Raw genomic sequence first — 26,519 nt, 5'->3', positions numbered from 1 at the left:
AGGGATATCCCCCAGCAGGAAGGGATTATCCCCAGCACATAATATCATCCCAACAAGTTGTGGAATACAAAGCAAGGAGGGAGAAAGGGAAAACCATCCCAACAGGAGTATCACAACCAACCACCATGTTTTAAACTAACAATTTTGTTTGATTTGAAACAGGTAAGGGAAATGGCATTGAGGCAGAAACGCATGCCACAAGGGATATTATCAAACTGGGGCAGAAAATTTTCCTTCCATTTTGAAAATTTTCTGGAAGTCAGGTACCCCCAGCTGATAACATTTTACCCCAACAGGTAAGTAAATAATTCCTCAACAGTGTTATCCCTAGCAGTTGCAAGGGGTCCAACACAAGGTTGGAAAGTCGGTATCCTCAGCGGTTAGACTTCAAAGGAGGAAGCTAATAATAATGATAATAACAATAATAAATAAATAATAATAATAAAAAAAAAGAATAAAAAGATAATAATAAAAGAGAGGGAAACTTCATCCCAATCCCCAGCAAGTTCTGATAGTGTAATGGAACGCCGAAAAAAAAAAGAAGAGAAAAAAAAAGCAAAAAAAAAGAAGAAGAAAAAAACGGAAAGCAACCATGTTTTTTTTCTTTTAAAACTAACAAAATCTTTCTTTGATTTGAAGCAGGGAAAAGAAATGTTACAGATGGCGGAAGAACATGCTATAAAGAAGATCATCAAACCGGGGCAGAAAATTTTCTCATCGCGAAAATTTTCTCAAAAAGACAGGCGCCCACCTGAATAACGAGAGGAATACTTTTTGTCTGTGCATTTCATATTTCAGGCACCCACCTGTATAACAAGGGAATACATCTCATGTCTTTACCATCAGGCGCCCACCTGTATAACAAGGGAATACATTCCATGCCTTTACCAATAGGAGATACACTTCCTAGGTCTAGTTTTGCCAATAGGAGACGCACTTCCTAAGTTTTACCTATAGGAGACGCATTTCCTCCTAAGTTTATGTTTTAACCATAGGAGAGGCATTTCCTCCTAAGTTTAGTTTTACCCATAGGAGACGCATTTCCTCCTAAGTTTAGTTTTACCCATAGGAGATGCATTTCCTCCTAAGTTTAGTTTTACCAGTCCTAAGTTGTTGTTGAAATCAGGAGCCCGCATGAAGAGAGGAATGGCGTTTATTTTAAAAGTTGAAGTTGGGAGCCCGCCCAGATAACAGAGGCATACATTTCAGTCTTTATTTTCTAGTATTGAAGTTGGGAGCCCGCCCATATAACAGAGGAATACATTCAGTCTTTTCATTTCAGGTGTTGAAATTGGGAGCCCGCCCATAATAACAGAGGAATACATTCCAGTCTTTATTTTCAAGTGTTGAAGTTGGGAGCCCGCCCATAATAACAGAGGAATACATTCAGTCTTTACTTTTCAAGCGTTGAAGTTGGGAGCCCGCCCATAATAACAGAGGAATACATTCAGTCTTTATTTTCAAGAGTTGAAGTTGGGAGCCCGCCCATAATAACAGAGGAATACATTCAGTCTTTATATTTCCAGAGTTGAAGTTGGGAGCCCGCCCAGATAACAGAGGCATACATTTCAGTCTTTATATTTCCAGAGTTGAAGTTGGGAGCCCGCCCATAATAACAGAGGAATACATTCAGTCTTTATTTTCAAGTGTTGAAGTTGGGAGCCCGCCCAGATAACAGAGGCATACATTCAGTCTTTACTTTTCAAGAGTTGAAGTTGGGAGCCCGCCCATAATAACAGAGGAATACATTCAGTCTTTACTTTCAAGCGTTGAAGTTGGGAGCCCGCCCAGATAACAGAGGCATAAATTCAGTCTTTCATTTCAAGTGTTGAAATTGGGAGCCCGCCCATAATAACAGAGGCATACATTCAGTCTTTATATTTCCAAAGTTGAAGTTGGGAGCCCGCCCATAATAACAGAGGAATACATTTCAGTCTTTATATTTCCAGAGTTGAAGTTGGGAGCCCGCCCATAATAACAGAGGAATACATTCAGTCTTTACTTTTCAAGCGTTGAAGTTGGGAGCCCGCCCATAATAACAGAGGAATACATTCAGTCTTTATTTTCAAGAGTTGAAGTTGGGAGCCCGCCCATAATAACAGAGGAATACATTCAGTCTTTATATTTCCAGAGTTGAAGTTGGGAGCCCGCCCAGATAACAGAGGCATACATTCAGTCTTTACATTTCAAGCGTTGAAGTTGGGAGCCCGCCCATAATAACAGAGGAATACATTCAGTCTTTATATCTCCAGAGTTGAAGTTGGGAGCCCGCCCAGATAACAGAGGCATACATTTCAGCCATTTCATTTCAAGCGTTGAAGTTGGGAGCCCGCCCAGATAATAGAGGCATACATTTTAGTCTTTATATTTCGAGCGTTGAAGTTGGGAGCCCGCCCAGATAACAGAGGAATACATTCAGCATTAATTTTCAAGTATTGAAGTTGGGAGCCCGCCCATACAACAGAGGCATAGGTTTCAAGATCAAGTCAGAGGACAATAAAATAGAGGGTTACAGCAGGAATCCCCAACAGGAAACAATAAAAAATCCCAGCACCGGGAAGCAAAAGGTTGCAACAAGAGGTCCCAGCACATACTCAAGAGCATGGGTCAAAAGGAAGAAAAGCATCGGAAGAAAAGCACCGGAGGAAACACAAGCCGACGAGAAAGCCAGGCAACAAGAACAAATTTCAGTCTAGCCTAGCTTCTTGTTTTTATTTTAAGTACGGTGTAATAAGGAGATCGGTAAGCAGTGATAACAACATGCAACAGCAGTAACATTGCAATCCCACGGTAGTCCCAGCTACCAAAATTTCCCGAACTACATTAACCTGATTCCCCTTTAGCCAGGGATATGTAGGAAACCTTTGAAGCAAAGGTTCGGTTAAATCTTTTTCAAAAAAATGCTTCACACGGAGTACTCGGACGGGCAAAAATCGCTCGCTTTATCTTTGCGCGAAAACCCTTCGTGTCTTCGGGCAAAGAGGGGCAGCTGTAAGCACGTGATTTTTGCCCTACATGAGAATTACTCCCAAAAATGCAAAATAAAATGATTTTCCTTGGTGTGCAATTTTGAGTATTTTTGTGACATTTTTGGATTATTATTTGTATTTGTTTGTGCTTGTTTATTTGCTAAATTAATAAAAAATACAAAAATATGTCGCATTTGCATGTAGGATTTAATTCTATAATTGTTAGTAATTAAATTAGTTTTATCAAAATTAAAATTTACAAAAAATATGCATCTTTTGCATTTTTAGCATTTAATGTCCAAATAAACAATTTTATGCTTAATTATTACTTAATTGTGTGTTAATTGTTATTGGTAGTTAATTTGCGCTTTTATAACTTAATTTAGTTCTTAATAATAATTTAAGTATTCTTATAATTTAGTTTTAGAAAATAAAAGAAGAAAAGATAACAAAAATACAAATAAAAATCGGATTGGGCCGCTTCTTCAATTTTCAACCCCAGGCCCAAACAATTGTCCACGACCCAGTCCACTTCACACGGGTCGACCCGGTCCGCCCCATTAACCCATTGACCCAAGACCCACTCTTCATTTTGCCAAAACACAAAAACAAAAACACAAACAAAAAACCCTAAAAAACCTAAACTAAACTCACCCGCCACCTCCATCTTCTTCCTCTCTAAACCTTCAAACTCAAACACCCCAACATCCATGGCTGCTGCCATTCACCAGCCCTGTCAACCACCAGCTCCCCCCCTGCGTCGTCACTATCCCGTCGCCACCAGCTTCACCACCAAACAGACCCCTCCACCTCTAGCACCACCCGTCCAGCATCGTCAAGCAGCAGCTATAACTGCTGCATCGTCCAAAACCACCACAACCCTTCCATCTCCAGCTGCCTTCCCGCCATTGACAATGCTTCAAGCTCTAGTTTTCTGCTTGCTGCGTCGACCACCTTCTTCCTCCTCGACGAACAGCTACTACTGCCCGTCGAACCCACGCGGACACCACCCAAACCAGTCCGGCAGTCCCCCGAGCTACGCCTGTCCGCCATAGCTTTCCTCCTCGACGAGCAGCTGCTCGACGTCCAGTCGTCCCCAACTGTCGCGTCTCCGCTGTCCGTCGACCTCTCATATGGGTTTGTACTAAACCCTCGTCGTCCATGGATGCTTTGGCTGCTTCACTTCTGCCGCGCCAACTGCCGGTATAGCTTCGGCATGGATTCAGTTGTCAACTGCCGATATTGCTTCGTAGGTTCATGTTCGTCGTGTTCGTCATCGTTGGTTCGAGCTTTGGTCGAGGCTCGTCGAGTTCGTTGTTTGTTTGGTCGTTGTTCGTCGTTTCGATCCGGTTAGTAGATTTTTGAGTTTTATTTTGTCCGCATTTTGTTTTGATATTTTCGAATCTAAAATCGGCAAATGTTTGTTTTGTTTATCGTTTGAATTAATTTTTAGTTCATGATTCATGTGTTGTTTTGTTAAATTAATTTTTCAGATTTCAAATGAAAGATTAATTAGTTATTTTTCATGTTTATTTCATGTTTGTATTGTTGTTTAAGTGAATATTTGTTAGTTTAATGTTTGTTAGATTCAAATTGAAATTTAATTAATTGTTTCTTCAATTTGTTTCATGTGTTATGTATTTTCCAGAAAATGTTAATGTTGTTTGAATCGTTAAAATCCGTCATGTTTGTGGCTTAAAAACAGATTTAATTCATGTTCATCTTTGTTTGAAGTTCATGTTTAAATCCAGTGAATTAATGTGAGTTTATGTTTGTTTTGTGATTTGTTGATTTAATTTGAATCATGCATATTGTTGTTTGTATTGTTGTGTTCTTGCTCATACATTCATGGTCTAAATTAACCAGGATTGGTTCCCGATATGGTTAATTCATTCCATTAATTTGGAGTTTGTGTTGTTCATCATGTTCATGTAAATTGTTGTTGAAGATTGTTGAGAAATTGGTCATCTTGACTATATTTTGGTTGAGTTATGATTAATTGATTGTTTAGAGCAGAGGGGTAATTTGGTAAATTGCATTGCATTCGGGGGTAGATTTGTAATTGCAATAAGGTCGGAGGGGTAGTTTGGTAATTAAATATTATTTTGATTCTTTATGTTAAGCATGGGGAACAAATATAATGGGGTGGGGTTTTTGATGTACTTGTTTAATGTAATGGGGGACAAGACAAAACATAATGGGGAGGAATCTTGTACTTTTTTAATATAGGCATGGGGGACATATGGTAATGGGTTGGGAATGTGGTATTTATTTAATGTAGGCATGGGGGACAAAGTTTAAAATAAAGAAAACATTATGTAGTGGGACAAAACATGCCATTGGGGGAATAATTTTGGGGTTGGGAATTGAAGACTTGTCTTGCTATATATAGAGGACTATTCTTGACATTAAGAAGAGGTTTTTAAAAGAGTAGAACTTGAACCTTGAGAGGATTTTTTTGGGAGAGAAAAAAGGAAGAGAATTTTTAGAACTTGAATATTAAGAGATACTTGAGAGAGTTTGTGAGAGTAAAAGAGAAATCCAATTTGAACTTCACTCGAATAATTTCTGTTTGCTTTTCTTCGAGTGTTATTCAAAAATCCGAAGCTACTGCATCTCGTGTCTTTTCTCTCTTCTGCTTTGACTGCGATTGTACTTTTTTCACTGCTGAGTTTACAATCTATCACTGGGTTATTCTACTGGTTGTTACTGGTTTTGCGGTGTTGCGGAACCTGCTGTTGCTGCGTTATTACTGTTGCTGACTCCTACTTCTTTGTTCTTGTACTGCTGTTTCCAGGTACACATTTGTACACTCTTGGCTTGAAGCGAAAAATGAAATATTAATCAGGCTCCTGTTCCTGTTGAATTCTTTTGTTTGGATCTGTGTTTGAATATTAATTTTCCTCTCTTCGTATAAAAATGTAGTCGATTAATTAATGAGTAATGAGGTTGCATATGTATGATTTCTTCATCTAATAATGCTAGTTTAAATTATTTGAAGAATAGTTAATCGGCTTTGATATTATTGTGTATTTATCTCATGTTCTAGCAAATAATAAAATGTGGAATGAAAGCAGTTTTTCCTTATACAAACGCGATCGCAATTTTCCGTTCACATAAGCCGTAACTTAATAACTAATAAGTTGCGTTTTTCAGCATGTAAATAATTAGGAGATTTTTCTTTTATTTTAGAGACGAACTTAATAGAAAATGTAGTCGCTATAGGTTTATCCTTTTAAAATAAAAATGAGACGAGCCTCGCCAAATAAATCACAAACCGCCGGGGCCCTCAATAAAATACATAACCATTGACTAGACTTTGGATTTGGCCGTTTAATGAACCTTCACGGCCTCTTCCCAAAATAACAATACGTTAGACTCTTTAGGACGCGCCTTAATAAATTTTACCTTCTTAAACTCGGGTGCACATTTATGTGACCCAAATCCAATTCTCAACGGAGTCGAAATGTGTTTCTAATCACGGGTACATTGATTGTGACGTGGTTCGAGATGCGTGTCCATGACGTTGCAATTTCATTTTAAAAAAAAATAAGAATGAGATGAGCCTCGCCAAATAAAATACAAATTGCGGGGCCCTCAGTAAATATTTGCTTTAAAAATTGTTTAGACTTCGGGATGGACCGTTTAGTAAAATTTCACGGTCCTACCCAAAATAAATACGCTAGTCGCTTTAGGCGCGCCTTTAATAATTTAATTTCCTTAAACTTGGGTGCACATTGATGTGACCCAAATCTAAATCTCAACGGAGTCAAAGTGTGTCGACGACCACGGGTACATTGATTGTAACGCGGTTCGAGATACATTTTCACAACGTTGCAATTCTTGATAAAAACAGTAAATGATAAAAGCGGTTAAAAGTTAAATTTTGCACATAAGTTCACACTTGTATAAAATCAGATAATCAAGCCGAATATAACAGTTGAGCGACCGTGCTAGAACCACGGAACTCGGGAATGCCTAACACCTTCTCCCGGGTTAACAAAATTCCTTATCCGGATTTCTGGTACGCAGACTGTAATATGGAGTCATTATTTTCCTCGATTCGGGATTAAAATTGGTGACTTGGGACACCCTAAATCTCCCAAGTGGCGACTCTGAAATAAATAAACCAATCCCGTCTCGATTGTCCTTTAATTGGAAAAAACCCTTGCGCCTCCTCGGGCGCGGAAAAAGGAGGTGTGACACCCAGTACATTCCTGAGGATGCTATGTTTCATGCCCGCAGGTCCCGATAAACAGGTCGAGAGCCCTCCAAGTAGGCTATCAGCTCAGCGGAAGATGTTGATGCGCTCCATTTGCTTCGGAGTTGCTTGTTTGGTTAGTATGAATTAGATGTGTATTGTTTGGTATGGCAGGACTCTGTCCCAACCTTTAGGAAAATTATGAATTAGCATCTTGTTTGGTTGAAGATCCAATAGTGATGGCAAATTCCCTAAGACTTTCTTCACATGATTTTGATAACTTGAGGGAAGATCCCTCCACTAATCTATCAAAAGTGGAGGAATACTACCGACCATACCGAATCTGGGGACTTCGTGCCTCATTTTCTACAAAACAAAAGAGAGTTAAGCCCTTTTCCCCTCCAGGTTTGTCTATTTATACAGTAATGATTAGCATATTGGCACTTATTTCTACAAATTAGTGCACACAATCGTGGTTACATCCATTGGGATTGTGGAAAACCCGATGGACTTTTGGGCGAGGCTTGTCTTAAAGGGTTATTATGTGGACAACATATTAACCCGACTAGGTTTGACCATGATGCATGTACAATTAATCAGAGTGAGGCTGCTATAGAGGTCTAGACTGGGACCCTCAAGTGGAAAACTTGAGGGGGAAAGGCACAGAACCGTTGAACACACCACTGATCGACTAGTTTTACCGCAAAATACGCCTTTTCGAATTTAAAGGATGGCATATAGGAAGAGCGCAAACACTCATCAAGCATTGCTATAGGATTGATTATGCACGAGTGGAATATGATGTTGAGCATGATTTATGCAACAATAAATAGCATGTTATCAAGTATTTGCATGTAAAAAAATGATAAAATGCAGTATTTAAATAATTGAAAGACAGTTACGGAAAAAAAAAACAAAGAGACAAGTCAGTTTCAGGAAAATAAAGAAATCATAAATGCTTGAAAATAGATAGTTAAATTGAAATAAGAGGAAAAGATATGTGGGATAGAGCATGCTTGGACTAATTCACAAAAAATAAGATCGTTATGGTAAGAGCCTAAAATAACCCCAGCAGAGTCGCCATGCTGCCGCGCCCCCTTTTTCCCTTGCAGGAGTCCTAATTTCGACATTCATGGGGGAACGGCTCGTTTCCTTTAGAGAATTGGGTATTTGAAGAGTCGTCATCTAACGGATTACGATGCGTTAGGGCACCTAAAGCGATTAACTCATGTAACTAGTTTGCATTACTAGAGATTAGGATAAGGGCTCGAAATAACCTTGAGGGAAAGGTGTTAGGCACCCCTTGCGGTCCACAACAGTGGGTCCTGGCCGCTCTTAAATTATGTGAATTAGTCATTTTAACAAGTTTCAACACGCATTTGCAAATAAAGGTAGTTTTCACATTATAAATACATATATGATCAAGAAAATTCAGATAATGAAAATAAGAGAGATATGGACAGCTTACCCATGTATATGTAAAGGAGAGGAAGTTTATAGAATTTAAACACATAGGGAAATTGAGAAAGGAAAGTCCTAAGTTGATTAGCCTACAAGATCATACTCATGCAATGCCCGATAATCACTCCTCAATGAGAGGGGTTACACGTTGCATTAACGCACAGGTCATCATATCCTTTTACTACCCATAACCCTCCCCTTAGTGGTTATATAAGCAAGTTTAATTAACGACCTCTAAATGTGCTGCTACCCGCCCCTTCCTTATGGTCCCGGAGGAATTTAGGACCTCTAAATCTGGATAGTTCTAGACAACCTAAAGTTTTTAAAAGGTAAAAATCTAGGCGACAAGCAAAGAACACATAGGACCATCAGATTGAGAAAAAAGCAGTTAAGGCTCATGTTTACCTCCACATGTACATAAACAAATAAGCAGCACGTCTTAAACAACTGATTTTAAATAAGTTCAAAAGGCCTAGGAACATGATATCTAGATGAACATTACACAAAACAAAATATGCATCGTTTGTTTTAAGGGAAGTGGCAGGGTCCTAACCAGTTTGCCTACTGGTTTTACAGCCTATTAAGCCTGGATAATTTCACACATAAACAAAACTGGTTTCACAGTTATTTAACGTCCTAAGGCTTGCCTAAGTGTGTATATTCAGTCACGATTCAGAGAAACAACTTGATGCTCTTTTATCCTATAGGCATGCTTTCTAGTGACACTTAACAAGACACTGCATGAAGTTCTAGTTTTTGTACTTAATGCTATGATAATTACCCTATGGACATAAGTTCTAATGAGTGAAACTGCTATTAATTTTTATTAGACACGCATACTGATTGAGCAAGTGTGACAACCAATTAAACATACATGCATGATTTCTACAGAGACGGATTTGACTATATGTTATAGTGATAGTTGAACCTTAGTTGTTTTAGTCCCTATAGGCATGGTGTCTAATCATGTAAAGCAAAATGGGCAGAACTTATTTCAACCAAAGCAAATCCTATATGTATGTTATCTAACAAATACATTTTAACCAAAGCAAACCCTATAGGCATGTTATCTAACAAATACATTTTAACCAAAGCAAACCCTATAGGCATGTTATCTACCCAGCTTTACCCACAGTACTATATAACTACCCTCCCTTTTCACTAGTCACACCAATATCTGTTTATAATTAATTATTACATACCAATAATTGAATATAAATTACATAGATAAAATATAAATTAAGTTATATGGAGCCTGATGTAGGCCCAAAGCAAATCCTGGTGAACCAGGTCTTCACTAGTCTCAAATACCCAAGATTCATTGCCATAATTATGTCCAGGTGTGTTAGAGTTCCCTAAGGACCTCAAGGATCCCGAGCAGTGCTCACACCCAGACTTTCTCAAATAAAGACTGATTATGTGCAGTGTGGAAGAGCCAGCCCTGATATGCCAGAGTTCAAAAAGATCTCAAGGACCTCTATGCAGTACACATACCAGAGGGGCAGGACTTAATAACATAAGGATAAGGTAGAGTGCTTGACATGATTTGAAAGAGTTTTGGTAAATAGTATAGAGAGGATTCTTAGAGGTGAATAGATTTTCTGAAAATCAATACTAATTTGGAGGTAAAACAGCTTGAGAAAAGTATGAAAAAACACTTTTAAGTCAAACACAAATCACAGAACAACCATATTCTTAAACACTTCGCAAGCAAGTTCCACACAAGGAGAGAGGGGTTGGGGACACATAGAATACACCTTAGTGTATAGTAGAGCACATAAACAACAAGGTGCATAGAATTCTCAAGGGGTTTTGCATAACTAATAGGTCAGCTATAAGGTAGGTCACTAAGACATAGAGCAAGGATCACAGTAAAGCCACATTGAAAACACATGAACACTGGACAGAATCAATAACACAACTAGAGTTACCTGAGGGACTAGATGACTTAGCATGAGCAAAACAGAATGGGCAAGAACTTAAATGGACAGGCTAGGCAAATATCAACAAGTAGACATAGTGTAGGCATGCTGAACAAAATAAGATTTAAACATGCTAGGTAAATAATGGACAGGCCAGCATAATTTAGACATGTTAATCACATATGAAACCAGGCAGTATTAGGCATGTTAGATAAACAGTAGACAAGCAAGTAAGTTGAGACATGCTAATCACATATTGAACAAGGTGTATTAGGCATGCTAGATAAATAGTAAATAGGAGCAGGAATGAACTTAGGACTGATGGACTAAGGCAGTAATGAAACACATAGGGTTTGGGTTCTAAGATTTAATCAGAGGCATACCAATTAGGGAAAGAGAACACAAGATGTAAGATTGGTGTTGTGCAATTTCTAGCCTTGGCTTACAGCCGGCAAGACTAATGAAGATCACAAGTAGCAGAAGAACAAAGAGCTTTTAGAGTGTAAGAGTAGTGGTGAACTAATGTTTTTCTGTTAAAAAGTTAAATACGAGAGTTTATATAGTAGTTCAAGAGTAGAGCAAATAAGGTAAAGTAATCGATAATCAACAATTAAGGGATCTCAGAATCAATCACACAAAGAGGTTCAGCATAGTCTTCCCCTTAATTAAGGGCAATTAGCCAATGGTAATGACAGGAACTAGTTAAGGTAAGAGGTTCAAATCAGACTGAGTAAAGAAGTAAAGAATCAAAGGCCATATTAAGGAAAGGAGTTCAAATCAAACCAAATAAAGAACTTCGACATAAAATAATCAAGGGTTTAATTAAGGAAAGAATCATGTAAAGAATCAGTAAATGTACAACAATCAAATAAGGCAAGAACGACTAATTAAGGTCATAAACATAGAAATAATCAAGAATCATGCACCCGAATTTTTTAGCAGAGCAAATCACTTAACAATTCTTGAAAGAACATATCAATTCCCATAAACAAAAAGGTTGAGTAAAATTTTTAGGAACACAGAGAAATTAGATGGAAAATAATTCAAAAACCCCTAATTTGAAAACACTTAAAGAAGGAAAACAACCATAGAAAACTTGAAAGCACATCGACACACAGAGATTCAAACAACAGAAATCATAGAAATCGAAACCTGAAGTAACGTAGTGATTAAAAATCCGTTAGTAGTAGAGAAGTAAAAGAACCTAAAAGAATAGTCGTGGAAGTTTTAAAATACTTCAGAATACTCAGAGGTTCGACCAACAAACAACAAGAAAAACAAACTCTAATATAACAAAATGTTCAAAAATCGATTAATTAGTAAAGAAATAAAGGAGCCTTAAGGAAAAAGCAATGACGATCTCAAATCGCTCCAGATTTACAAGGATCTGGACGGATTCAAGTCCAAATGCTAAGTTTTGAAGAAAAGAGAAAGGGTAATGAGAATCTAGCCTTTGAATCAAAGATTTGAGCCGTGAAACTTTGATAGAAATCACTCACAGATCACAGACAGACTCTTGAAGAGTTTTAAACGAGATCTGGACCAGATCTCTTCGAGGTCCTTCCACAAAACCACATAATTGAGCAACCATGGGAAATAAGAGACAAGTAAAGGCCTAATACAGCCATGGGAAGCCATAGATCGGGTAGGAATCAAAGGGATTAGGGCTGGTTTTGGGTGGTAGCGGATAGGGTTAAGTTTGGTCTCAAAGAGAATTAGAGAGGAGAGGGTTTCAGCGGCGGCGGTTGTAGACAAATGACTAGGGTTTGGGGGTCATTGTGACTAAAAAAGGAAAGGGGGAACGATGGTCGTTGATCTCTGTGATCAATGGTTAGGATTAAAAGGATTTGGGGCCGAGTTAAATGTTATGGGTTTGGGCTGGGTAGATTTGGGCTGGTGTGGGATTGAATTTGGGCATTTAATTAGGCTAGGTCCAAAATAGAAAAGGCTATTTGTTACATACCCATTTAATTGATAAAATAATTTTTTAAATAACTAATAGGTTGTAAAAAATGATTTTCATGCCTGGAAATATTTTAAAATAATTACTTAATATTTTAAAAATATAAAAGGCTATTTTCTAGTAAAATAATGTAATAATGCATTCATAAGCTATAATTACAAAGTAATTGCAATTGCATCCTAAAAATACAAATATGGCTATTTGTGCAATAATTGAAACTTTCTGCAAATGATAAAATTAAGCCACAAAAAAATTATTATAAAACTATTTGTGATGCAATCAGTGATTGTTTTATAAATAAAATGCTGGGAAAAATTAATTAAAATATTTTAAAAATGCAGAAATTGTATGAAAAATAATAATTGATGCCCAGGCATAATTTTGAAAATATTATGAGAAAAATTGGGTATCAACATACATAACATCCACCCCTTTTATTATCTACGACAAATTATATTGGTCATTAGTCAATTGACATAGTCGTACTCATTAATTAAACTCACATCCCTACCTCAAACAGTAATCAATCTCAACTATATCTGTATGACTGATCCAAGATGTGAACACATCGCTAAATCAGTATGCCTATCTCGTGCTTGACTGACCCCGGCATGTACATAGACTAGTAATCAGAACCATCGCGAGAAGCACACCACCGGAAATCATCAACTTTACTATTAGATTTTATAGTTAAAAGCTACAAAATTCTCTAACATGTCAACTTAGGATTTAGGAAAAGCCGCATAATCATAGGTAAGGGACGCAATTATCTTTATTCTCAATACAATTATCAAATATATCGACTCAAATCAGATCTAAGTTCTAACATAATGCAAAAGCATTAATCAAACATTGAAACTACTGGACTTACAAATTAAAATGATGAACTTTGGACTTTGTGGAAAAGGAAATAAAAGAACTAAAGATCCATCATGTCCATCTGCAAGATAAAAATAAAGAGCTTATGCTTTATGCATTAAATATGGACAACATCAAATGTGGATGTCCACCAAAAAATAGAAAAATGAAAATGTGCTTCCTCTAAACTTTTGAATATCTCCGAAATGATTTCATATAAAAGGCCAGAAAGTAACAAAATATCATAGCACAATATTATTTTTTGGTAGAAAACCTTCAAAAGTTATTACTTCAGAAGAAAATTTAACAGGGGAAGGATCATGAATTTGATGAACCTAAGGAGAATTAGACAGTTAAAAAGATTTTCATTGATCAGAAATAGGTACAATAGTGTAGTAACAACGTATAGATATCATGTCAGTCATATATCCTGCTTCTTAATACAATATCTTTGTGTGGCATTTTATCGAACACCAAACAAGCTGCTTGAATTTTTCCTCTAGAAGCAAATACAACCAGTGATATAGTAAGAAACAAATGAATCTTAATCAAATCAAATTTCCTATCATTTTATCAAAGTACTTTATTATATTGTGATTTTCCAGCAGAACTAGACTTCTATATACACATAAAGAAAAAAAATTACTTCTTAGATGAAACAAGAAATACAACAAAAACCCTAAGAATTATTTTTGGGATCAAGAATTTGTGTAATGGTAAAAGTAGAGCATCACTCATCTTCATGAGACGATAGTTGCAGATCGCTCAAAATATATTAAATAAGCAATAAATACTCGAAAAATAAAATAAATTAGAGTAAGAAATGATAGCATACCTGGGAGACCAACGTAGGTTGTATTACAAGAGTTGTAGCAACTGAATCCATGAGTAGTGATGATCTCTATGTTGTTCCTATAATAAGAGAGTATCATAGCCATTTGAACTATAAGGGAGACATTGTGGACGGAAGGAGTTACAGAAGAGAAGGAAAGGATCATATAGGGTTTTCTTTTGGAGGGAATATTATTTTTATCTTTCAACTCTTTTGGTGGAATATAAAACAGTAAAAGAAGGTTCTTTTTCCAGACATTTCTTGTAATTGCCGATAAAGTAATGCTCTTTCCTGGCTAATTAACATTTGCCGCTAATTTGTGAGGTTAGGAGATAAATTAGTGGAAATTAAAGGCAATTAATTAATTGCCACTAAATACTTATTGCTAAAAGTACTTTTTGTTGCAGTGTGTCGAAAGGAGCACTATATTTGGGAGACATCGAAGAAAATGATCCTGAAACAGCTGTTAATGCTGATGCGGCCAAAAGGTATTATGTTTGACCCTTTTACGCAATTTTAATACTCTCCGATCGGAATGAAGAAGGCTTTCATTTCTCGCTACCCAAACACTATCATCCCTTTGTAAACCCTTTGAGCCGATTACTCTCCTTTGATTGCCATCTTTGGAACCAAGAGGTTGTTAAAAAAATGATGAAAAAATGAAGCAAAACAAAAAGAAAACAAAAACAAAAATTTATCTGAACTACATTCGACTTGATTCCGAAAGGATACGCAGGCAGGCTCTCTCTGGAGTTCAGTCACACCAAAACAAAAATCCACATTTTTCCAAAGTTGAAACTGGGGCAGAAGTTACAATGATCCGGCAATAGTATTGCCTGAAAGGTTCCAAAGTTGTAATTCAATTCAAATTCTTTTTACCCAAGTCCTGTTCAAGTCCTTCAGATCAATCAATAAAGATGTCAAATTGGAAGATATAGTTACTTGGATTTGATACAATCAAATGAGAGAGCCTTATTGGTGAAAATCCACAAGGGCACCATAAGGCGATGGTAAGTAGAGAAATTGAAAATAAGAGTCTCAATAGTGAAAACTCGCAAAGAGCACTATCAGGCAACACCGAGAAGAGAAATGAGAGAAGTCAGCTGGTAAAACCCGCAAAACGGCGCCACTAATCGAAAAAGGGATCCTCACAGCAATCGGTATCGACAGAGTCCTGACAAGGTTTCTCAGTTTTGAGGTGTGTGTTATGATGAGTTTATGAGAGTTGGATGATTTACACAGATAGGGTATCCATTCCAAGAGGCATGTCATGTTCATTGAAGTCCACATGTACTCCAGATAAGTCATTCTTTCCTTTCCTCGAAAGGGACACCTCTCGTTTAAATTCATTATCCTTTCCGTTATTTATTTTTCTTTGAATCCTTTCGGTCTAATTCTGTTCTGAATTAAGACAAAGAAAAGATAGCAATATTGGTTTATAGGGTTGTGTTTGACAAAAGCCAATATTCAAGAAAACATCCAGCCTCAGCAGGTGCATCGAGTCAACTTCGACTGGCCATGATGGCCGATGCTTTGGAGTTGGAAACTCCTTAAAGGGAAGGAAATCAAAGTCAAATGCCCATAATGGCAAAATAAAGTGGAAAAAGTTAAGTTCCACATGATTAACCATCATATTAAGGTTTTGGAAAAGTCAAGATCCCCACATTTAGGAATGAAACCAGTTCCCAGAGAGCAAGCAAGCGATAGAGATCTTTATCGAAGAAGTCGGGCCGAGATCAAGTGATTAAAATACTCAAGGCCACAAAACCAACCACTGTTTCAGACTGACAAATTGTTCTTTGTTTGAAAAATAGGAAAATAGGTGTGATTCAAAGCAACCTTGCGAGAAGCAGGTGCAACAAAAGCAAACCACACAGAGACTAAAATAGTTTTGCAGCAATAGTCAACCTAAAAGGGAAGTCCCCTCCGAATTCTTTACTCACTCTCTTAAATAAAAATGATGAAAAATTAAATGAAAAGAAAAGAAAAGAAGAAAAGTTCAAAGCCATGGTAGTATAGGGTCACCAATCCCTAACTGATGACTTCTAACATAGGGTCTCACTCCCTAGTTGATGCCAGAATAACCTGATGACTTTTTCCAACATTGGGTCTCAGTCCCTAGTTGATGCCAGCATAACCTGATGACTTTCCAACATAGAGTCCCGCTCCTTAGTTGATGCCAGCATAACCTGATGACTTTTCCAACATAGGGTCCTACTCCCTAGTTGATGCCAGTATAACCTGATGACTTTTCCAACATAGAGTCTCATTCCCTAGTTGATGCCAGCATAACTTGATGACTTTTTCAACTTAGGGTCTCCCTCCCTAGTTGATGCCAGCATAACCTGATGACTTTTCTAACATATGGTTTCACTCCCTAGTTGATGTCAGCATAACCCGATGACTTTCCCAACATAGGTTCCCACTACCTAATTGATGTCATCATAACCTGATGACTTTTCCAACATAGGGTCTCATTCCCTAGTTGATGCAAGCATAACCTGATGACTTTTCCAACATAGGGTCTCACTCCCTAATTGATACCAGCATAACCTGGTGATTTTCCCAACCTAGAATTTCCAATCCCCAGTTGATTTTACTTTTAGACATAGAGTCTCCACTCCCTAATCTTTTTTCCCAATGATACACAATCCTGACTTTTATTACTTTCAATAATGAGGTAGTATAGTGTTTTGGTTACAAATAACTCACGAAAGTTTCCTAGTGAAAATTGGGGCAGAAAAATTTCATTTATTTCATTTGTTTTGGTGCCTGAGCATGTTTTTACCTCGAGGCACAAGTTTTGAGATGACAAAAAAAGCGGTCTCAATCCAGAATAAAAGAAAAGAAGAAATAGCAAATTTAAACGCAAAGAACAAAAGCAGAGAAGATATGGACTACTCAAGACTAGATTGAAATCACCAGTTTGCATGTCCCATCTTGATCCGAAAAGATGAAGAATATTGAACCAGCACTTGCAGCTAACACGCATCAAGATCCAGATCAGAGTCTGCATAAAGAACCAGCCAACACTCAAGACCAAGCTCTGAATATTTACAGATAGGAATCTTGTAACTCGTCGCTGATAGGTTTAATTAGTTTTCTTCATTTTTACTTGGGTTTAATAAGGAGTTCAGCAGCAGTAACAGCAGTAGCCACAGTGAAATCACAACTTTCCAGTAGTCCCAGCTACCAAAACTTCCAAAACTACACTGACCTGATTCCTTTATAGCCAAAGATATGTAGGCAACCTTTGATGTAATGTTCGGTCAAACGTTTTCAAAATGCTTCCCATACAATGTCAAATTGGTTTAAATTTGTTCGTGACTACTCACTTTGTCTTTGCCCGAAAATTTTTCGTGTTTTCGAACAAAAAGAGACAGTTGTGAGCATGTAATTTTACCCTATCAAAATATTCCTACAAAATTAATAAATAAATTAACCCTATTTATTTTAGATTTTTTTAGGATTTTTGGTATTTATTTAGAATTATTTGCATTTTTTGTCACGACCCTAAATCCGGACCCGATCGTGATGGCGCCTCTCGTGAAGACAAGGCCAGCCGACACATTTCCAATTCCTTTTTAAGCAATTAAACAATAAGCGTTTAGTCTTAAACATGATATAAATCCAAAAGTAAGCAGTGACAATACAAACAATTTGCGGAATACAACCCAACATAGCCCGATACCGGGGTGTCACTAGTCATGAGCATCTAAAATTTGGAATAAGACAATAAAGTCTACAAAGTTCAATACAAATCCAAAACAAAGAGAAGTAAGACAAGGGAGAAGCTCTGGGCTGCGAATGCCGGCAGCTACCTAGAGAATCTTCGGATCCGCCTGAGGTGGAAAGATCAACACTCGGGAGCAGGACCAGATGCACCTGAATCTGCACACAGGATGCAGGGAGTAAAGTGAGTACTCTAACTCAGTGAGCAATAATCATAAATAAATGACTGGGAGCATGAAATCACGTAAGACACATTATAGGCTATAACGAAGTAGTAAAACAGGTAAGAACAATGATTCAGTAAAGATATGTAAAATCATATAAGTTTAGTTTAAACTTCAAGAAATTCCTATTCAACAATTAAACAGGTAAATGACAGACAAATAAGACAGATAAGCACATAAAGGATTGCCCCTCGGGCTAAAATGTCAACAATACCAGCCCCTCGAGCTATCTCTCACATCACAATGGGTACCCGTGCTCACTGGGGGTGTGCAGACTCCTGGAGGGACCCCTTACCGCCCAAGCGCAATATCAAGCCATCTCGTGGCATCATCACTAGGATCTCGGCCTCATATCAACAAGCCACCTCGTAGCGTACATATCCCAGGCCCTCGGCCTCATAGTCATAATCAGTGTTTCCTCACAACATAGACTCTCGGCCTTACTCAGTCAAAATCTCACAACCACTCGGGCAACAGTAAAACATAGTGCTCAGCCCAAAATATCATTTAAGTGTTAAAGTAGAGTAAATATGGCTGAGTTATAAAAACAGTAGAATATAGCATGACTGAGTTCAAGTATAAAATCAAAACAGTGAGTAAATATAAATAAAAATCTCCTAAGGGTTCAAATAGTTGGCACGAAGCCCAAATATGGCATTCAGCCCAAAACAAGACGATAGCAAATAGTTTTCAGTCAAATACGTGGTAAAATAGTCATTTGAGATGGACTAAGTCACAATCCCCAATAGTGCACGACCCCACACTCGTCTAGCGTGTGCGTCACCTCAATATAGCACCAGATGTGCAAATCCAGGGCTTTATACCCTCAGGACATCATTTATGATCATTACTCACCTCAATCTGGTTAAATCTCTAACCCGTGATGCCTTTGCTCCTCGAATCGGCCTCCACTCGTGTCAAATCTATCCAAAATCAAAATCATGACGTCAAAATATGCTAAGGGAACGAAGCCCAAGCGAAAATATTCAATTTACAACACAAATCTTGAAATTACCAAAACCCAACCCTCGGGACCACATCTCGGATCCCGGTAAAAATCACATCAATGGATTCTTTATCACTCCCTGAGTTCATACATATCAAAAGCATCAAAATCCAACCACAAATGACCCCTCTAATACCTATTTTTAGGTCTCCAATTTCAAGCCCTAGTTCTTCCATTTTAGGCTTAATTTCCATGATTAATTAGGTAGATTTCACATTAGAATCGAGTTATAAGTCCATGAATCTTACCTCCAAGTGATTCCCCTTGAATCCCTCTTCAATCCTCTTCAAAAAGCTCCAAAAATGCTCAACAATGGTGAAAATAAACCCCAAAATTGCGGACAAGACGACTATTTAAGCATTCTGCCCAGGCCTGAAATCCTTCTTCACGAACGCGGTCAACGCCTCGCATTCGCGAAGCACAAGTCAACTTTGACCAAAAATTACTCTTCGCGATCGCGACCTTCCTATCGCAAACATGATGCTTTCCTCAGACCGCTCTTCGCGATCGCGTTACCCCTCTCGTGAACGCGATGAATAAAATACCTCAAGCCCAGCTGACCACTTTCCTCTACGCGAATATGGTCCCCTTCACGCGAACGCGATGACCAAACACCCAGCCCTTCGCGAATGCGTATCCTTCCTCGCGAACACGAAGGCTTAAATTCCAGCCTTCATCAACTGAGCCTTCGTGAACGCGAGGACCCACTTGCGAACGCGAAGGTCTAAATCTTCTGCAACACACAGTAGTTTTCTGCAATTTTAAACATCATGAAATGGTCTAATTGACCACCCAAAACTCACCCGAGGCCCCCAGGATCTCAACCAAACATATCAACATATTCCATAACCTCATTCAAACTTGTTCCAACTTTCGGAATGCTTAAAACAACATCAAAACACCAAATTCGCATCGGATTCAAGCCTAAGAATTACAAAATCTTCTAAATTACGCTTTTGATCAAAAACCCAACCAAACCACATCCGAATGACCTGAAATTTTGCACACACATCTCAAATGACACAACGAAACTACTACAACTCTCAGAATTCCTTTCCGACCCCTATATCAAAATCTCACCTATCAACCAGAAATCGCCAAAAATCCAATTTCGCCAATTCAAGCCTAAATCTACTCCGGACCTCCAAAACTCATTCCGATCACGCTCCCACGTCCCAAATCACCTCCCGAAGCTATCATAACCCTCGACTCTCACATCCGAGCCCTCTAACACATAAGTCAACATCCGGTTGACTTTTTCAACTTTAGCTTCTTCAAAAGAGACTAAGTGTCTCAAACCTTACCAAATCCTTTCCGAACTCGAGCCAACCAACCCAATTGCATATAGAACCAATAGACAAAACAATAAGAAGCAGAAATGGGGAAAGCGGAGCGGTAACTCATGACACAACTGGTCGGGTCGTCACATTTTTAGTTAAAATTTTCAAGTTATGAAAACTAACAAAAAATATTTAAACCTTCATCATCTTGCATTATTAGGTTTTTAATTTAGTTTAATGCCTAATTACATTTTTAATCACTTCATTAAAAGGAAATCACAAAAAAATTGTTTGTTTTGACATTTTTTAGTTTTAGTATTAAAATAAGCAATTTTTCCTTTTTAAATTTAAGATTGACTAATTATGTAAATAATACTAATAGATAATTAGTTAAATTTTACAAATAAGATAATTTAGTATTTAATCTAGGGTTTATTTAAATTAATTATTTTTTTAAGAAGAAAAGGGGGGTCTTGGCCGAATTGGGCCAATTTAAACTAGCCCGAACCATAAACTTAACCCAAAATGCCCAAGCCCAAACCCCTTAAAACCGGTCCAGCCCCTTCTACCCCCCGAACGGCGATGTTCCCCCCATTAAATCTGGGTCGTTGATCTCTAATAGATCTAACGGTCTGGAACTCCCTGCCCTCTTAATATATATGTCCTAACCTTTTCCTACCCCCCTCATTTCAAACTCCCCTGACTCTCTCACATCTCTCTCTCCCTAACACCCTAAACCCTAGCCGCCCCATTTTCCTCTACCTTAAACCACCCCATTTTCCTCCGCCTTAAACCACCACCAAACCCTAGTCGCCCCATCTTCCTCCACCATAAACCAACCCCAAACCTACATCAATGAACTCCTCTTCTCCTCCTTTCACCCCATCAACCAAACCCCCCCCCCCAAAAAAAACTAACAAATCTAAACTAAAAAATGGCCGAAAACCTAATGCCACTTGTCACAACCCAAAACTAACCCTGTCGTGATGGTGCCTAACGTGGTACTAAGAAAGCCAACACACTACCAAAACCAATTAATATTTTTATTTTTAAGACAAAATCAAAGCTATTTAACAATAAACTTGCATAAGGAGCTTAAATCAACACAATAGTGCGGAAAGAAAGCCCGACATCAGGGTGTCACTAGTTATGAGCATCTACTACAACCATCTGATAACATCAAGACTAACATAGCATGGAAATAACTGAATACAACTAAGGGAGGATAAGGAGGGAGAAAAGTAGGGCTGTGATCGCCAGGCAACTACCTTAGTAACTCCGATGGACCTACCACTAAGTAATAAACACCCGCTATTGGGTTCAGAAATACATGGATCTGCACACAAGGTGCAGGGAGTAATGTGAGTATGCCAACTTCGTAAGTAATAAAAGTAAATAGAGACTGAGCAGTAGTGACGAACAATAAAACATATACAGTTCATATCATGAAATCTCAGTAAAAACAGCAGGCTTTTAAAATTAGGTTTTAAATCAACTCAGCTCATTTAAATACAGTTTTAGAAAACTATTTAAAATATCTTTCAACAATTTTCAACGAAGTGATGAAACCGTGAGTAAAAATGATGAAAACATAAACAGACCCTCAGGCAAAACTCACTCGTATACAGCCCCTCAGGCAACATAAATCAAGAATAGCCCCTCGGCGAACATCACTCATGAACAATCCCTCAAGCGAACATGAATCATAAACAGCCCCTCAGGCAAACCTCATAGTCAATCATATACATCCCCTCGGGAATTACCTCACAATCGCTCGTAAAAAGCCCTTCGGGCACAGTATGAATCAAGAACAACCCCTCGGGCAAAACATCATATCATTCACTCAGGGTACCCACACTCACTGGGGGTGTACAGACTCCGGAGGGGCTCCTACAACTCAAGCGCTATAACAAGCCACCTCGTGGCATAAATCAATTAGTCCATCGGCCTCATAACAAGCCATCTAGTGGCATAAATCAATCAGGCTCGTGGCCTCACAAAAATCATGAATCAATAACAACATGCTGCGGCGTGCAGCCCGATCCCATAATATCCTCACAACACAGGCCCTCGGCCTCACTCTGTCAGAAACCTCTCAAGCCACTTGGGCTATCAGTAAAACAAGGTGCTCATCCCAAAAATATCATTCTATGCATCAAAACAGAGTAATAAAGACTAAGTTATGAAATCAGTAAACATAGCATGACTGAGTATAGATCTTAAATCAAAAAACAATGAGAGGATGATAAGAAAAAGCCCCTAAGGGTCCAAACAGCTCTGGCACAAGGTACAAATATGGCATTCAACCCAATTTATAGGAAATCCTTTCTAAAACACATTAAGTATCATATAATTTAAGTCAAATATGCAACTTTATAGTTGCTACGGGACAGACCAAGTCACAATCCCCAACGGCGCACGCCCACACGCCCGTCACCTAGCATGTGTGTCACCTCAAAATAGTAGAGCAATCTGAAATCCCGGGTTTCATACCCTCAGGACTAGATTTACAATCATTGCTTACCTCAAACAAGCCAATTCCAATACCGACAAAGCAAAGCAATGCTCCAAAAATGCCATCTCACGCGTTCCAACCTTTGAACAGCTCGAAACTAACAAAAAGCAACTCAAATACATCAAACAATGCTAAAGCAACCAATCCCAATTGAAAAAGGTCAAAAGCCCAAAATCGGCCAAAAAGACCAACCCGGGACCGCATCTTGGAACCCAAAAAAACTCACAAAATCCGACAACCCATTCAATTATGAGTTCAACCATACTAGTTTCATTCAATTCCTACTCCGAATCGATGTTCAAAAATTAAAAATTCACTTTATGAAACTTTTGGCAAAGACTCCCAAATTTCACTTTGAAATCAGCAATCAAATGCCAAAAACAAAGATAGATTCATGAAATATAACTAAAAATGAGTAGAGAATACTTACCCCAATACATATGGTGAAATCGCCCAAATCCGAGCTCCCCAACTCAAAATATGACCAAATAAATAAACCCTTATTTTATATATTTTCTGCCAGTTATTCTGCCTCGATTCTCATTCTAAACAATCCCGAAACTCAATTTTGATGTTTCCAATGGATTCTTTGTGAAATGTTAGTCACGTTAGGCTCTTGAATCACTCCATTTGACCTTATATTAAAGAACATATGTTGGTTTCAATATTTGAAAAATAATGCAGATTTTTAAATACGAATACAGTGGCAATTTCGTAATTAATCTAAATAAAATCTAGCAACCCAATTCTTAGTAAAATGAACATAAAATCCTCATACGATGTCCAAATTCAATGATTCTTTTTGCTATGGCTGTATAATTACGATACGGATCTAATGCTTCAATAAAAATAGAAATTGGACCTCATTTTCTTAACATAGTACCATTTATGCTTTTTGGAAAACGACGTCGAAACATAAAAAACGAGCGCAACACAACCAAACCTATCTGAAACTCACCCAAGCCCCTCGGGACCCTGGTCGAACATACTAGCAAGTCTCATATCATAAAATGGAACTACTTGAGGCCTCAAAACACACATAACAACATCGAAACGACAAAACACACCTCAATTCGAAATCAATGAACTTGAAACTTTAAACTTCCACAATCGATGTCGAGTCCTATCAAATCATGTCCGATTGACCTCAAATTTTGCACGCAAGTCACATTTGACCTTATGGACCTGCTCCAACTTTCGGAATCAGAATCTGACCCTAATATCAAAAAGTCCACTCCCTATCAAACTTTCCAAAATTCCAACTTTCGCTATTTCAAACCAAATTCTACTACGAACCTCCAAATTACAATCTGGACGCGCTCCTAAGTCCAAAATCACCCAATGGAGCTAACGGAACCATCAGAAATCCAATCTAAGGTCAAACACTAAAATGTCAAAACTTGGTCAAACCATTCAAATTTACAACTTCTAACTGAGAATCATTTTTCCAAATCAATTCCGAATAACTCGAAAACCAAAATCGACGATTCACATAAGTTATATACCTCCCACGGAGCTTCTCATGCCCTCAAACAACCGAGCGAAGTGCAATTGCTCAAAATGACCGATCGGGTTGTTACATCTTCCCCCACTTAAACATACGTTCGTCCTCGAATGTGCCCAGAGTTGTTCCAAAAGCCATCAACTTGCTGTATAATCTCACTATGTACATACCCGGGGGTGATCCCACATCACGCTATCCCATATAGGTATGATAACATAACATGACTGAAATTTCTTAATCCAACCTAGTCCATAAGCCTTAGTGCCCAATTTCCAACATCTAAAATTTTCTATAAGATCATATTCTCGCATCTACACACTATATAATTCCGAACAAGCTAATCAAATCATATCTGTAACCCAAGATGTAAACACGTGATATACCATATAAGTAAACACTCATGGCAATAACTCTTAATCACAGTAGCTGCTCAAACAACCCATTACCGGTAATACACCTCTTAACAAACAAAGCCTCATTCTAACACTTTCATATACTGCCAATGATGAAAGAAACACGCAGAAACTCATAACCATTCGTCAGACCAACAAGGCATGGAGCTCCCTCTTCTCCGACAGGAACTATAGTAGATTTCTAAGTCGACTTCCGATATTATCCTTCTAACCATGTTGTAACCAATTCTGATAGTATTCATTCTAGGTCCAATGACCTCATCTCATCCAACACGACCACTCTGATGACATGAGAAATCAATACAATCCAAAGCCATAACCTGTGCAACTCGTGCACCCAATAGCAACATCCCAAATATACTCAAATCATGAAAAAAATGACTTAAACGAGAGGACTGTCCCACAAGCTTAACAAGTACTGCCACAATGAAATACTAAAAATCCATCACACCCCGTAGGACCATCACACGAATCTAACACTAAGGTTCATACCTCAACATAATTTCGCTGCAATGTGTGCCCCATCCAAACACTAATACATGGCATATACCTCAAGCCATCTTGCTCAAAATCAATAACCATGCCCAACGACATCAAGTACTCAAAGTGCATTACCATAACCACGGAAAAGCAAATGACATAACACCACACGAAACCCGAAAGAGAATAACCAATACGTCACCCACTAAGCAATACCTAATACTTTTCCCGCTCAAATTCCGCTATAAGAATAGAACCGCACCATATGTGCATATAACCAATAAATCATAACCCCTCTTAACATAGAAGAGTAGCTCATAGATCACTCCAGAATACGAATAAACTCAACAAAAATTGAATGACACATCCCTCAAATATAGCAGTTTGGAGTCAACAAATCCAACCCGGTACAGAACACACCTCCATGTTAGGCCTACCAATGAACCCCCAAATTAGCTCTGGTCCCCCACGATAGATAAATAACCCTCTGAAAGTCTACCATGACTGAATCACAACACATACTAACCTTGGCTACTTTTACAGTCCGCAACCACGAAATAATCTACTCACGAGAACTCCCAGTCTCTAAATCCATAGAACATACGAATCACCATCTCTGATCTCAACTCCACCGCCTAAATGCCCACACTTCTCCAATCACACAGTCACCCCACGAGGAATACTTCTAAAATTCTTCTGTGCCACAAAGCAAAATTTGAACTCTAGCAGTAGATCAAACAAGAGAGTGCCACAATATCAATGAAGTATCCATAACTCCCACACATCGCCCTTTTTGAAATGTATACTCTCGTCAAGCCATACCAGTTAGTAATACCATTTATTTAGTCATCAAAAACTGTCCATGCTACCTAAGAATTTATGACCTTCCTTTCAGAACTGAACTGTAACCTTACACATGCAAATCCCAACCCTACACAACATACCGCATATACCATTCTATCCCATGATAAATATGAGAACTTCATAATCTACTCCGAGTCACAAGCAACTACATACTCAACTAGCCAATAACTTTCCATTTGACCCTATCTAGGAGAAGATCACTATACATCACATGATCCTCACGCCAGTAGAAGATATACCTGTCTAACCATGGTAGAAACTATCAAGAACATTTCGAATCCCATTTTCTCAAACC

The sequence above is a fragment of the Nicotiana sylvestris genome, chromosome 9, assembly GCF_000393655.2.
Source record: "Nicotiana sylvestris chromosome 9, ASM39365v2, whole genome shotgun sequence".
NCBI classification, from domain to species: Eukaryota; Viridiplantae; Streptophyta; class Magnoliopsida; order Solanales; family Solanaceae; genus Nicotiana; species Nicotiana sylvestris.
This window is presented reverse-complemented; position numbering follows the sequence as displayed.